Genomic DNA, 15,593 nt, shown 5'->3' on the forward strand with positions numbered 1-15,593 from the left:
GATTCCATTTTGCGGGTGTCCCCCCCATGACGTGACCCACAGTACGCCACTGAGCCTGATTGTGGGGGGGGGGGGGGGGGTAGTCAAACTATATTAAATCATCTAATAGGTCTTATTGTTGAACATGAAAACCTTACAAAATATCATTTTACGAATCACTGCTAAAGGCGTCCCTAAGCGCCCAACTGGATAAAAGTAGTTGGCTTTAGCCCCGCAGCCTTTTACAGCGCAGTGGCATTCCAAGGAATAAATTCCTGCCAGGTACCCATTTACCTCACCTGGGTTGAGTGCAGCACAATGTGGTTAAATTTCTTGCAGAAGTAAATGACGCCATGGCCCGGATTCGAACCCACGATCCCCTCTTTCAAAATCAGAAGACTAACCCACTGGGCCACGCCCCATGTTGTAAAAAAGTATATTCTATCATGTAGGCATATTCTATTCTGTTTAATTATACCATGTTATGTAATGTTTTAAGTTGAATTTTACTGTTATTACATTATATTATATTGTGAATTTATTTTTGTTGTACAAGAAATGACAAGTGTATACAATTATCCGTTTTCAACGGACACCATATTAAATGAAATGATGAAATGAATAGGTACAGAAGAAAAGGCAGAAAAATGAAGAAATCGAAAACTAGCTATAGGGAGAAAAGGAAGAGAGAGAGATTTAGATTTATTTATTTCCGTTCAACAAAATTTTCAAAATATAATCAAAGTAACAATACATATTCAATATAATACAGACAGATCAATTACATTTCGTAAAAAATATTAAATATTAATTAAACAATATTACAGTGTGTTGCAATAATTTTATCTATGAAAAGAATGTAGAAATGAACGGATGGACTTGCCAAGAAAAGCAAAGCTTGTTTAGAAGGCAAGCCCCTAAACTTAGTTTTAATACTAATTATAAACAAACTATACAACTATATACAACAATCGAGACGACACAGAAGACGAGCATAAAACAAGTAATCCACTATTATAAAAAAGCGAATAAGCGACAACAAAAATAAGAAAAAGTAGTTCAAATAATAATGATTACAGTGATAACAAAAATATTGAATAAATAAAAAACTTACAAAATTATAATAGGGAGGGAAAAGTGGCAAAGGAAAGAAAGAGGGAGATAAGAGAGATTAGGAAAAGAAACATACTCCCTTTATGACCGCGGTTCGAGTTTTGAAATGAAGTTATCGTGGTCACGGTATAATTAAATCATATAGATCCCCCCCCCCCCTTTTTTTTTTATTTGCATGTACTCTTCCTCAGCAAATCAGAATATCAATCGTATTTGGATTGAATAAATGCACTTTTCTTCAATTACTATTCGAGATATTCACAAAGAGCAGTTTCATGGTATTTATGGTCGGGGAGGGGGTAGGGGGCATTTCCCTACTACCGGGATCGCCGTCAAGGTATAGGAGAGTGGAGATATAGCGAACAGAAGAAAGAACAGAAGTGATAGCGATGGAAAAGGAGAGAGCGGGTGGGTAAAGCGTGGTGGAGGAGGAAAAGAGGGCGTGAATACAGAGAAAGGGAGATTAAAGAGAAAGTCTACCGAAGAACAAGATGGGGGAGGGGGGGGGGATAGAAGGAGAGAGAGAGAGAGAGAGAAACGGGGAGAGAGAGAGTGAAAGAGGGGGGGGTATATTGAAACACTATTCACTATTGTAGTTGATCAAAAGGAAATGTTTACACACATCCTCATCTTCATTCTGCAAGAGGCTTCACTCCTTTTGAGCTTTCTCCTCTTGTAAACACAGAAAACAAACACAGAAAACAGAGTCCAGACGGTCTTGCAACGTTTTCTGCTTACTAATGATATTATGAAAGAAAAGGCACAGGTAAAGTTAGAATTATAATGATAATGTTACGTTTTCTTCGGGTTTACTTGTTTGAAGCACAAAAGACTCTGCACAATATAGTTCACAATTTCATCTGCTTTATTTTACTAGGGTAGCGTGGTACAAGTTATGATGTTCTCCTGTTCACTTCAAAATCAAGACTGACTCAATTTGTCCAAATCATCATCATCTAGTATTAAATCTACCAGCAGATCTGATCTCACAGGGACTACAATTGTAACAGTTTATATAAGGAACAATACATCCAATTGCAATCCCTTGAGAATAGATAGCTTAAAAGGAATTAAGTAGTTGTAGTGACTTGACTAAATCTCTTTATATCTACATCTATATATTCTTTGCTTGTATATATTTTCATTTATATTTCAATATTCTGTACATGTATATAAATTCTTCTTTTATTTCCAATTTCATGTCTATATTCTAACTTGTTTATGCCATGTGCAATGTGCTACTATACTGTACTAGCACAGAACAAGGCAACTCATTTCCTGCCCAAATCTACTTGGCAAACACATTCTTATATTGAGAAACAACCTTTCTTTTGTTCCAAGACTTGGAGCAAACTTTCAGAGCAGACTTTCTCACAGTCTGCTTTTCTCTTCTTTGTTCTTTTCAACTGTGTTTTGCCCCCTTTTTGGCGCTTATTTCTTTGTCTCTTTTCTGATGTTGGTATAAAAACAACTTGTTTTCTCTACCACATCATCACTCTACTCTCTGCCTTCGTCCTGTCCACTCATGCTGACCATCTCATCCAGCTGCTAGTGAGGATCGAATCAAATCTTGTGGAGGATCAACTTATACTTATTTCTCTACATTTTCCAATTCTTACTTCTAACCGTCACTTCCACTCCTTCGAAATCTATATTCTCTGCATATTTAATGAGCTCATTACTTCACGAGACATTTTGTGACATCTATCCTTTTTTCTACTCTATTTGAAATTGTGAAGTGTATATATTTCTATTCACGGGATTTGTGCAATTTATCTGAGCGGCTGGACCCCATTCTATCCTCTGGCGAGCAAGAATTAAGGTAGGACCTAACTTTTATATAAATATTAGGAGATCGGCTTTGCCAATTTCCTAATTAGTAAACAAAGGATAATCACATACATGTAGAGTGTACAAAAGAGCAGAATGCATGAAAGAGAGGAGACAACTGAACAGTCCATGGGAAATGCAAACAAATGCTGGAATAACCTGTTAAGTAGGAAGGGAGCATTGACCCAGTGGTCGTTCCCATATTACATTAATAATATTACATGAACTAAAACCTTGGGAATAACAAACAGACTTTACACTTCAATAAGATGGGGTGAATAAAGGGCGAATAACAGCTGCTTGATAACAAAATCATGAAACACATAACTCTGGGCCATAACATTAATGAAGTTCGATATACCCAACGGAAGAAGAGTAGTATATCAGGGTTACACTTCGTAATTCCGAAGGTTCTTTATTCCGAAGGTTCGTAATTCCGAAACACGTAAATTGCCTATACCTCGATGTTCGTTAATCCGAAAACGTAAAGGGGTTCGTTAATCCGAACATTTGTGGCGTAATTTCGAAGGTTCGTAATTCCGAAGGTTCGTTAGTCCGAAAACGAAATACGGTTCGTTGTTCCGAAGGTTCTTTAATCCGAAAACGAAATAAGGTTCGTTGTTCCGAAGGTTCGTTAGTCCGAAAAAGAAATAAGGTTCGTTAATCATTACGTTTTCGAACTAACGAACCTTCGGAATGTTTGTTTGTTTGTTTATTTATTATTCGATTATTAAAAAAACATGAAATATATATTACATAAGTACATGACATAAATGGCATAAATAGAAATAAACAAAATGAATTGCAAATGAATAGATACAATACAATAATCGAAAGGATAGCCCATTTCAGAGTTATTGACATAAATTACTCTGGTCTTCCATGGGGTCCATAAAAAGATATATTAAAATAGTTTACATTGCAATACAAGGAAAATTTGATTAAAAAGACAAGTGTGAAATAGAAAAAAAAAAAAAAAAAAAAAAAAAAAAAATCTATATATATAACATATGTATAATTGAATGTATCAATTAACACCCCCCCCCCACCAACGATACAAATTATCAAACCAGAACCTACTTTATCACCCCCCCCCCTATGTGAGCAGCAATAGAGATGCTAACAAATGGGGTTTATACATCAACCAAGTATTCAACTATTAGTCTATTGAATTCCTTAAGTGTGCCAGATTGGCGTATTCTTATCGGTAATTCATTGTATAACACAGTTGCACGATACATAAAAGTTCGTTTGCAATAGTTGGTTCGCGGTTTAGGAAGAGCCAACAGGCCTGATGTTCTGAAATTATATTTGTTTTCCTTAATAACAAAGTTCTCCTTCATATACCCAGGAGCCAAATCATGCATTATTTTATACATAAATGATAACATGTGTCTCTTTCTTCGCTTACATAGTTGTTCCTAGTTCAGCAGATTATGAAGTTCAGAAATAGATTTATGTTCATATGGATTTATGCCTAAAATTATTCTAGATGCTCTGTTTTGGAGTTTTTGAAGTTGTTGTAACAAATTCATACTGGTGGATTGCCAGACTACATCAGCATAGTCAAAATGAGGTAAAACAACAGTGTTGTATATTATGTTCAAGTTTGAACTACTCATAAAGTGTTTCAGTCTACATAAGAAATTTATCATTTTTCCTATCTTCTTACACATGTTATCTACCTGCAGATTCCATTTCAATTCTGAGTCAACAAGAACACCGAGATATTTGAAACTTTTAACTTGTGTTAAGCGAACACCATTTAAGTTTAAATCTATAGAACCATTCTTAGTAAGCATTTTTTTCGAGCCTATCAACATACAAACAGTTTTGTCACAATTTATTCTTAACTTGTTTTTCTTCATCCACGATTCAAGTACTTTCAATTCCTTATTCATTGTTCTTTGTAAAACTTATGGTTCTTCATGTGAAAAATATACCACATAATCGTCTGCATATAAATGTACAGAACATTTGTTGAAACATTTGGGCAAATCTTTTATAAATATAAGGAACAACAGTGGACCTAATAAGGACCCTTGTGGAACACCAAATTTGAGAGGCTGTTCCTCTGACATTGCATCATTTACTGATGTGATAATTGCTCTACCTGATAAGTAACTTTTAAACCAGTTAAGTGCTATATCAGTAATCCCAATTCTCTCAAGCTTATGCAAGAGGATCTTATGATCCACAGTGTCGAATGCTTTTTGCAGGTCTACAAAAACAGTTCCAGTGTACATTTTGTTATCAAGAGATCTGAGCCATTCATCTGTAACCTTAATCAGGGCAGTGCATATGTCGAGTGCTTAGATCTAAATCCTGATTGTTCTTTTGTTAAAATATTATTTGCATGAAGATAATGAATTGTTTGCTGTTGAATTATCTTTTCCAAAAGTTTAGAGACACATGGCAGTAGCGAAATTGGTCTATAATTGTCCGGTTGTGTTTTATCACCTTTTTTAAATAATGGTATTATCTTGGCTACTTTCCAACGTTTAGGGACTATACCTTCTGTAATGGATTCATTTATCAGAAATGTCAAAGATCTAAGCACTACTGGAGCAGCTGCTTTCAAAATGAATGAACTAATGCCATCAATGCCAACAGATTTTTTATTTTTTAAAGAATAAATTAATTTCAACACATCGATTTCTGACACTGGAGATAGAACAAAAGTTTCACGAAATGTACCTGTATTTCCATTGCAATAAGTTTCTATATCGTCATTAAAGTTTTCAGCACCAGACCTTAATTTTTCAGCAATACTTGCAAAGTGATTGTTAAAATCATTTGCTAGAGTGATATTATCATGTGCATTACTTATAAGAGGTGGAGAGGAGCTTCTGTTAGGTACAAAAGATTTCAAAATTTTCCAAGATTTGTTTCGGTCCTTACATTCACTTAATTTCTCAGAATAATACTTCTTTTTATTTTTTCTAATCTCTAATGTGACTTTATTTCTTAAGCGTCTATATTCATTCCAGTAAACATCCTGTTTTTTGTGCCTTGCCTTATTTTTCATTTTATCACGAGATTTTATAAGTTCAAATATTGAATCATTAAGCCAAGGGGAATGTTTCTTTCTCACACGCTTGGTTTTCAAAGGCATGTGTTTGTTGACAACCTCTAACAGAAGCTCCTCCCATTTGTTAACTGCTATATCAATGTTACCATAACCTTCAACATCATTCCAATTTTGAGCTCTCAGATCTGCTGTAAATAAATCCATATCAATTCCATTAGATTTTCTAAATGTAACATATTTTGGACTCGATTGGACACTTTTACAAGATTTCCATGATAAATAGCTCATCGAGTGATCGCTTAAACCATTATCAATTACACCAAAGGCATTTACTTTATCAAGGCAATTTGTGACCATATGATCGACAAGTGTTGATGTCTCATTTGTTACCATTGTATATTGAACTGTATTAATCTGGTGCATACCATGTATGTTATTTATCTGCAAGTATTTCTTTCTCTCACCTGTTGTTGGGTGTTTGCTAATATCAATATTAATATCACCCATCAAGATTTCAGAACAATTAAAAGCATCCATAAATGTTAACAAATTGTCGTATGCTGAAAGGATATCACTCTTCGAGTTAGGAGGTCGATACCAATTCAAAAGTAGCAATGGTTTAGAGTTTTTCAGATTAATAGAAATCAGAATGGCTTCAAGATTTTCCATGGAGTTGTGAAACAGTTGCTGATGATCAATATTATTGCAAATGTATGTAGCAACACCACCTCCATTCCTATTTCTGTCTCTGCGTATCACAGTATAATTAGGTATATTAATTTCATGACTGCTAATGCTATCATCTAGTCTTGTTTCATTCAAGGGACAGATATCAATGTTGTTACTGTACAGTACTGATTTGACTTCGTCCAAGTGTTTGAGTAGGCTGACGACATTCAACTGAATACATCTCATGCCCTTAGTATTTAACAATTGATTATATTTCAAATCATTGGTCATATTTACCCTTTCATTTAAATTTTCACATAAATCCTCAGAAGCAGTGGATGACATTGATATATCGTAGAATGGTAACCGTTGCAGGACACATCTGGAGCATTCCCAATCAACAAATTGCACTGAACTACTAGTATATAAATTTGAAGTTACACTAGTACATGACAAATGAATCCATTTCCGACAAGTAGTACATTGTAATCCCTTTTGGTTGACTTTAACAGAGTTCTCACATATTCCACAAGGAAACTTCTTACCCATCACACACACAATCCCAACTAAAATGATGAAGTAAAAGAATTCAACACTTTAACAACTTAACACACAGTAATAATAAAAGTGTCTAAAAATATCCCTGTAAATGATGCGTATCTCCCAGGAAATTAGGTCTGGCAAGTCACTAAATGATTCACTCCTTCACAATCATCATCATAAATTTTTAGCTTCTTCTACAGATCTTACAAGTTTCTTGACGGTTGACCCATTGCTTGAAAGAAGAGCAACAAAAATGCGCCCGTCGGTGGACCACGCTGCTGAGACTTTTGCCGATTCTCTTGCAGTCTTCAGGATGGTATAATTTGCTACCGTAAGGTCCTCTGAGATTGAAATCCCTGAGTTTTTCAGCTTTCGACGCGCATGTAGTACAGCCTGACGAACACGATATGTTGCGAATTTGACTATAATTGGTCTAGGGTGGGTCACTTTACCAAATGACGATGACACCTTACTTGCCCACGACGACGACTTGGAAGTTGATGATGATGCAGCCAAAGAACTATTTGCAGATGAGGCAGTCGGGCCATCTTGTGAGGTATCAGGTTCAGATACATTCCGGGTCTTCGACGATCCAACTCGATGACTACGGTCAACATCTTTGATGTGCAGCTCAACTCCAAGTTTCTCATGTGCAATATTAAGAATAATGTTATCTGTATTTTCTCCACTAGTCTCAGCAATTCCAAAAACCCTTACACAGTTTCTTCTTGAATATTGTTCTGCACTCTGAGATGTACTTCGAAGGGCAGATATTTGCTCTGATTGCTCAGATATCTTTTTCTCCAACTCACAAATCTTCTTTGATTTAGTGTCATGTTCAACAAGCAAAGACATGATGTTAGATTCATTCACATCAATTCGAGAAGACAGCTTACCTAGTTCTTGTTGGAGCACTTTAAATTCTTCCCTAACAGCTGCTTCCTTTACGGTTTTTTTTACAAGGTCTAGAAATTCATGATGCTGAGTCAGTTCAGTAACAAGGCTCTGTTGAGGTGGTTGAGATTGAGAGGAGTCCAATTGCTGCTGAGACTGTCTCGTCTGTCTAGTAGAAGCACTAAGTTTGGACATCCCTGATAGCAGACACGGTCGTAACATCATTTGACGTCATTAACTGATCGTAAAGTGGTAATACTCGTCATGTCGTCGTATTTATGACGTTCTTACGACGTCATTTTGACGACTTAGAATGGCAACTTTCATTTGCATTTTTATTTGACCAGATTATGACGTGATTTCGACGTCATTTACTGACCAATTTACGACAAGTAAATTTGCTCGCTTATATGACCAGATTATTACGTGATTACGACGTCATTTATCGACCAATCTGAAACAAATGAATTTGCATTTTTATATGACCACATTATGACGTGATTATGACATCATTTATTTACCAAACAACGACAAAGAAATTTGCGTTTTCATATGACCACATTACGACGTGATTATGACATCAAATTTTACCAATCCAGGGGCGGATCCAGCTTTCGCCAATAGGGGGGGGGGCCGAAAAATATTTTCATAAACATTTTTCTCGATTGGCCGCTATAATCTGATTTTTTTTTTTTTTTTGGGGGGGGGGGGGTTCAGGGGGTAGTCCTAACTAGAGACTGAAGTCTTAAGTATATGTTAGTTTTTATTGTTATAAACAAGATAAGGTATCTCATGTGGTCTTAATATATAATGCGAGCGCGAAGCGCGAGCTCAAATTCTTTGATATCTTATGTCCTTAGACCTGAAGATTCTGAGGAGATTTTATAATCATGAAAAAGATAAGTATCCAACTAAACAATGCGAGCGCGAAGCGCGAGCTGAAATTTTATCATAGTAACGTGAAAAGGGACTCAATTAGGACTGTTTTTAGTGATTAATGAAGAGGATACAAGTATCACCAATTAAATAATGAGAGTGCGAAGCGCAAGCTCAAAATTTTTGATATTCCGACCTGAAAACTGGACAGTCTAAGCGCGTTTTTATTTAAATACAGAAAAAGCTGTGTGTCTCAAACAATTAAATGCGAGCGCAAAGCACAAGCTCAATTTTTTTTATATACTGACATGATAAAGGAGCATTTTGACAAATTTTGGTAAAAAATTTCCTAAGAGGATAGGTAACTCACAAATCAAACAATGCGAGCGCGCAGCGCGAGCTGAAAATATTGATATAACCAATTTGTGTAAAACAAACAAAATAATTAAAGCTTGATGTGCGAGCTAAAATATTGTGTGCAAATTGATTTCAGATCTGGATATATAAGTGTCATTTAATCCTCTTGAATGGGAGTCATTGGCACAGGCAATGCGAGCGCAAAGCGCGAGCGAATTTTTTTATATAAAGTTCTTTTTCAAATTCTTCCCCTCACCCTTTTCTTGTTTCCTTTCGGGGTCGGGCCGGCCGTTACGAGGTTGTATTAAATTTACACATCCTGGGTATGATACCTCTTTCCTACTTTTCTTTAGTGTTTTTCCTATAGTACACTTTTTCTGCAGGTTGTCAAAAAATAGGGGGGGCCGGGGCCGGCTCGGCCCCCTCCTGGATCCGCCCCTGCAATCAACGACGAGGAAATTTACAAGTTTAATTTCAAAGCCACATACTATTTTGCCATTTTTTCAACCTTGCCATGTTAGCAAGGCTATTTCTACTTATAAAAGGAAAAGTAAAACTAAAAAAAAATAGTACAGAATTTTTTTTATATTAGGTAAAGTATATAATTCTTCAAAGAAAAAAAGTTTCAAAAGCAGTGGCAAAAATAATAATTTCTTAACTGGTTGCCAACCAAACCAAACAAGAGGAAGCTTTATATGTCAAAGAAGTTTGTATCTATTTTAAAACTTTTTTTTCGCAAGTGGTGTCATGCCCCGGTGTCATGCAAACCCCCTATCTAGTTAGCTCACCCCCCCCCCCCCATGCACGCCCCCCGGGCTCACCCCCTATAAAAAATTCATGATCCGCAGAATTAATTCGCCGCGCCGCCGGGCGTCGAGCCTGCGCATGCGCGCTGCACTGCATGCAACTGGCGCAGTCGAAACCATTTAATTTGAAAAAGGAATGCGCCCGTTTTTCGCCGTTACATGTTGCGTTGCAGCCTAATTTTGGATCGAGAATTAAGTGCGACGAAGATGGCCGTTGAACACGGTTCAGATTTGGATAACGACTTCGAAGGCATTCGCAGGAGACCAAACAGTAAGTTAGATAACCATCTTCTAAACTAAGATTTTCTTTTCGGAGCGCGGCTTGCCTTTGGCTTTAGATTTCGTGCACTGACACTGCCCGGCCGGGGTGGCTGCCCCGAGCGCCGGCATGCTGAATAGGACAGGCTGCGCTGGTGGGCTCAGGGCCCAAGTCTGCACAGACACAGTGCACACTTTAAGGTAAATGCCAGTTGTGGTAACGATATCAAAATGAGTTCGTACAGAATCCAATGAAATGACCACCAAAGTGTCTGTCTATATTTATAAATAATATACCGTATGTGCCAAAGGATTCTGGAAGAAATTGTGTAATTGCTGCGAAATAAGCAAAAAAAGCACAGGATTCGGGTCAACTCGAGCCAAGGCAAGCGTCGGGCCGACATTAATCAGAGCAATAATAACTGTCCCACGTGCTCTTATCTGTGTTGGTGATCTTCAGTTTAAACATTTTTCAGTGTAGATTTCAAGATTTCACAAAGTTCAGTTTATGTAACTGTACCAGATCTACATAGTACATGTATACCCAGTTGTTGTATGTCCGGACAGGTTGTGTGTCCGGACGATCAATTTTAGAAAGTAATTTGGAAAAATTTACAGGGCGAAGTTTCATCAATTTTTAGTTCAAAATGTTAGGAAATTATTAGAGAGAACAAAATTGAAGATGATTATAACTATTGAATTCATATTTTTAGTGTAATCCAAAGACAAAAAAGAAGGCTTCAAAAATATAAAGTGTCCGGACACCCGATCTCCGACCTTAGCGGAGGAAGAACACAAGAGAGATCCCCCATCCTACTATGTAGATCCTCGATGATATACCGTACTGACAATTTTTTTAATCCTAAATCTACCGGGGTATTTTGATTCTTGTCATTCCCGGGGGGGGGGGGGGGTATTATTGCCCCCCCCCTTATAAGATCTCGGCCGTGGATTGCACGATCACAACGAAAATTTGCATGATGGTAGAGAATGACATAATCTACGTAGTTGCATTGGTAAATTTCACTGAATTCATATTTTTTTATTTTATATGAATTAATTATGCTAATTTATTCATGAAATCATACTTTTTGCTCTGATTCACTAAATAAAGCTCCTAGAATGCTATTTTTTGGGTGAAAATATTCTTTATAGCATTCCTAACAATTGTGAATGAAACAAAATCTGGTACCAAGACTGATTTCTTATGTATTTTTTTTTTTTTTAATCATGTATTTCTTTGTTTTTTTACATTTTGTTTTTTATTGTATTTTCGATGGAAATCGTTCTAGACTTAATTCTAATCATAAACAAGGCAAAATTAATTAAGTTTAATCAGTAAAAGTAGAAATAATGATAAATTTATGAATTTTGGCTAAATACACAATTTGCATTGGATTTGTACATGAAATCATGTTTATGAGCAATTTTTGGTCTGACATGCACTTACATAATGTTGCGTAATGTCGTAACCGCGTACCCGGGCGTCACAGATTTGGTCTCAAAATTTGCGCGAGACTTGAAAGTAAAAAGTCAGTGAGCGGCGCGATCATAATTTTTTGCGCGACAGCGTAGTGATGAAATTTGTTGAGGGGGGGGGGTCAAATTTACCCCCCCCCAGTTTAATAAGGGTTAAGGCCGTCACATGAAATGCCCTATATTCATTATTTTTCTACCAAAAGCACCATTTTGAGTAAGATTTTTAATGAATAGATCTGTTTGACATTTCAGGAGAAAGAGAGGGAGACACAAAACCACCTGTCTCGGTGTCACACATGAGGAGTTGAGGAGGAGATGAAGTCAGTGAATATGACCTGGCCTGGGGGAGTTTCCAGAAGAAGGCCCAGAATCGCTGGATGCCAGGAGTGGAGATCCTTCGTTGCTGCCCTACATGATAGGAGGCATCGGGCAGTAGGTAAGTTAGAAGGCTATTTCAGATGTAAAGCCTTTTTTTGGGGGGGGGGATCATTGGGAATCTCTATTATCAGAATCACACAGATCTGGGTGTGCACAAACTCGGGGCACCTTATAATCTGTTAATGGTCATGACTGTACTTCGAGGACTCTGTGATATTTTTTCATTGTATTTTCATTCACGGAGCGTAGACAAGTCTCTGTTGCCTGTAGAACTTTGTACACTAAGATGGATTTCCCTAGAAAATCCACCCTTCCCACAATAATTTTGGGGCAAACATTTAATTTGTCCAATTTGTAAGCTTTTGTACTCTAAATGCATACAAAGGCTTAAAAAATGTTAATTGTTGGAAGGTAAAAATTTTGAAGGATCACTTTCTTACAATTCCCACGCTATATAACGCAATGACATGAACTTTAACTCGAGTGACGTACGTATGCAAGAAATACAGAATTGGTGCACATGCATAGCTGATTGATTCATTGTGCTAGTACTGGTACTAGATCGGTTTGGACGTTCTAATTTCAATGACAAGTTTAGATGGTAAATTAGCGCTAATAAAATTTTGCATTGGTCGATCTCGCGATGCCAGAAAACTAATTCCACCTCAAAATTTATCAGATTTTTTTTGCAAAATATATATTTAATTGATCCTTGACCTGAATTTAAGCCAAATCAGGCATAGGGAATGGCTGTATTTCAGCCTCGAAGTTCGAATTCTCGGTCCTGACAGTCCTGGTTACCCCATAACCATTTAAAACACATGTATAAAAAAGGCATGAATTAAAATTGTAATTATAAAAAAATAATATGTTTTATGTGTCAAATAAATTGATTCTAAAATTTCCTTCCTTATACAGAGATGGTTAAAGGTCTTGAGGGCATCATGCCCCCCCCCCCCGACTTGACTTAACATGTTAATATTTGAAGTATAAAATATGTAACAAACCCCACATCATTTTTTAATCATTTAAAATAAATTGGAAATTAATATTGAAACCATCTAGTTTTTAATGAAGATTAATAAATAGTTTATGTAGAAAAAGTTTTCATGTTTCTCCTCTTCTGTTATTTTTGCAGATGCTGTAATTTGAAACGGAAGGTGTCCTGCCAATAAATTTTCATCCCACCTGAACTGCCTTGCCTGCCTGCACCCAGTCATCTGTTCCTGAGCATTTTCATTTTCCTCTATTTTTCATCATCGTTTGTTTCGGCCTGTATGAAGTGAATTTCACATTGATTGGTGGAGCTGCTAAGTTGGCATTACAGGGCCACGCCGGGGTATGATCCTTTGGGTTGAACATCATGACTGCTAGTTGGTCGGCAAAGGTGATGGGATCGATCAATGTCACATGGAGTAAGATCGATACCAATCTGCTTTGCTACATTTCGAACAATCTCATACGGATACGGATATTATTGCGCCAGGAGTACTGCTCGATGTGGTCAAGCCTATTTGACAAAGCATTATGGTGTTAGTCATGTTATCAGAAACCGATTTTTCAAAATCACGGAGTTGCTTCAATTTAGTATCGATAGATATTTCAAGAACGTGTAGACTAGTGAGCTTTTCATCAAGAATTTCACACAATTTATTTTCGCGCTTATCCATGTCATCATTGAGTTTTTGTCTCTCGCGTTCCATTGCCACGGCCACCGCTCTTTGAACGACTGTATCAATATGATCTAGGTATGCTGGGCTTTGTTTAGATCCAGTTAATGATGAAGCAGAGGATTGTGTACATGCGTTAGCCGAGTGCAAGCGGCCTCTTGATCTGGTGGATATCTTAGACATGTTAGAGATTACGTAATGATATAATTGAAAAGTGGGATGGGCTGTGCATCTGCCAACTCACCAGTCAACCAATTAGAGACGGCCTTCCAAAGTGACACAGCACGAAAATATCAATATGGGACTGGTCTAGTCAACACATAGATCCTGAAAAAACCATGGAGACCGCAGATGCAAAATGACTTCCATACATAAAGATATGATGCACAATCTCCAGTGGGTTCAAAACACTGAACACATGCTATGCTGATACACAGACTATCATAAGAACTTTATCAAGCAAAGGAAATCTGGTATGAAATCTCTCAGCTCACATGAAAAGCCTACGTAGCTACATGTAGGGAAGAAAATGCGTAATTGCTGAGAAATTAGCAAAATAAGCATGTAATTCTATCAAATGTCAGGTATTTTTCGAATCGATTATAATACACTGTCCCACATATATGCTTTTCTGTGTTTACAGCGATCATCAGAATTATCGATTTTAAGTTTAAAAATTCATGATTTTACAAAGATACAAGTTTACATTAATGTACCAGATGTAGATTATGTACAATATATTGACAATTAACTTTGATTTTATAGATTTTCTCAAGAAATAGTTGTTTGCTGCAACTACTGTCTTTTCCTTCTAAGTGATAGTGTAATACAACAGTTCCACAAACTATTTTCATCAGACTTATTGATGCATGATTCTTTCACCCAAATGCAAGCTTCCATAAATCCTGAAAACTTTGCAACTCAGGTATTTTTTTTTTTACATACAGTATATTTTTTCCTACATTACATAGTTGCCTTAAGTTAATAGCGCACCTCTAGTAGTAACTATCTTAAAATGAGTTCGAACAGAATCCAACAGAATTACCAGCAAAGTGTATGTATATATAAAAGATGTGTGCCAAAAAGCTCGGGAAGAAAATGTGTAATTGCTGAGAAATGAGCAAAATAAGCATGTAATTCTATCAAATGTCTGGTATTTTTCAAATCAATCATAATACACTGTCCTGTCCCACATATGATTTTCTATGTTAGTGATCATCAGAATTATTGATTTTAAGATCAAAATTCATGATTTTACAAAGATACAAGTTTACATTAATTTACCAGGGCCCCGTCTTACAAAGAGTTATGATTGATCCGATCAATCGCAACTATGGACGGTCAGCAACGTTAACATCTATTAAGCATGTTTGTTCAAAATATTTTCTAGCTATGATGTATGTTCATGCATTCATTGTTTTCTCAAAAAATCGCTGCGCTTCTCTTTGCATACAAAGGACATTGTGCAAATTTTTAGTAGAAAAAAATTATGACACTGATGGATTTCCATAGAGTTATGATTGATCGGATCAATCGTAACTCTTTGTAAGACAGGGCCCAGATCTAGATTATGTACAATATTTTGACAATTAACCTTAATTTAAAAGACTTTCCGAAGAAATAATTGTTTGCTGCAACTACTGTCTTTTACCCCTGGCCCTAAGTGATAGTGTAATACAACCCAAACATTTCGTAAGAATTAATGTACAT

General features: G+C 36.5%; 1 long non-coding RNA gene across 1 annotated transcript; it reads left to right on the forward strand.

Annotated features, from left to right (window-relative positions):
* The first annotated feature begins 10,204 nt into the window (after nt 1–10,204).
* On the forward strand, nt 10,205–14,823 carry LOC135155606 (uncharacterized). Its single transcript, XR_010294740.1, has 3 exons — nt 10,205–10,369; nt 12,088–12,271; nt 13,352–14,823. It is a non-coding gene; the product is annotated as an uncharacterized LOC135155606 (long non-coding RNA).
* The last annotated feature ends 770 nt before the right edge of the window (nt 14,824–15,593 follow it).

Source organism: Lytechinus pictus, chromosome 10, assembly GCF_037042905.1.
Source record: "Lytechinus pictus isolate F3 Inbred chromosome 10, Lp3.0, whole genome shotgun sequence".
NCBI lineage: Eukaryota > Metazoa > Echinodermata > Echinoidea > Temnopleuroida > Toxopneustidae > Lytechinus > Lytechinus pictus.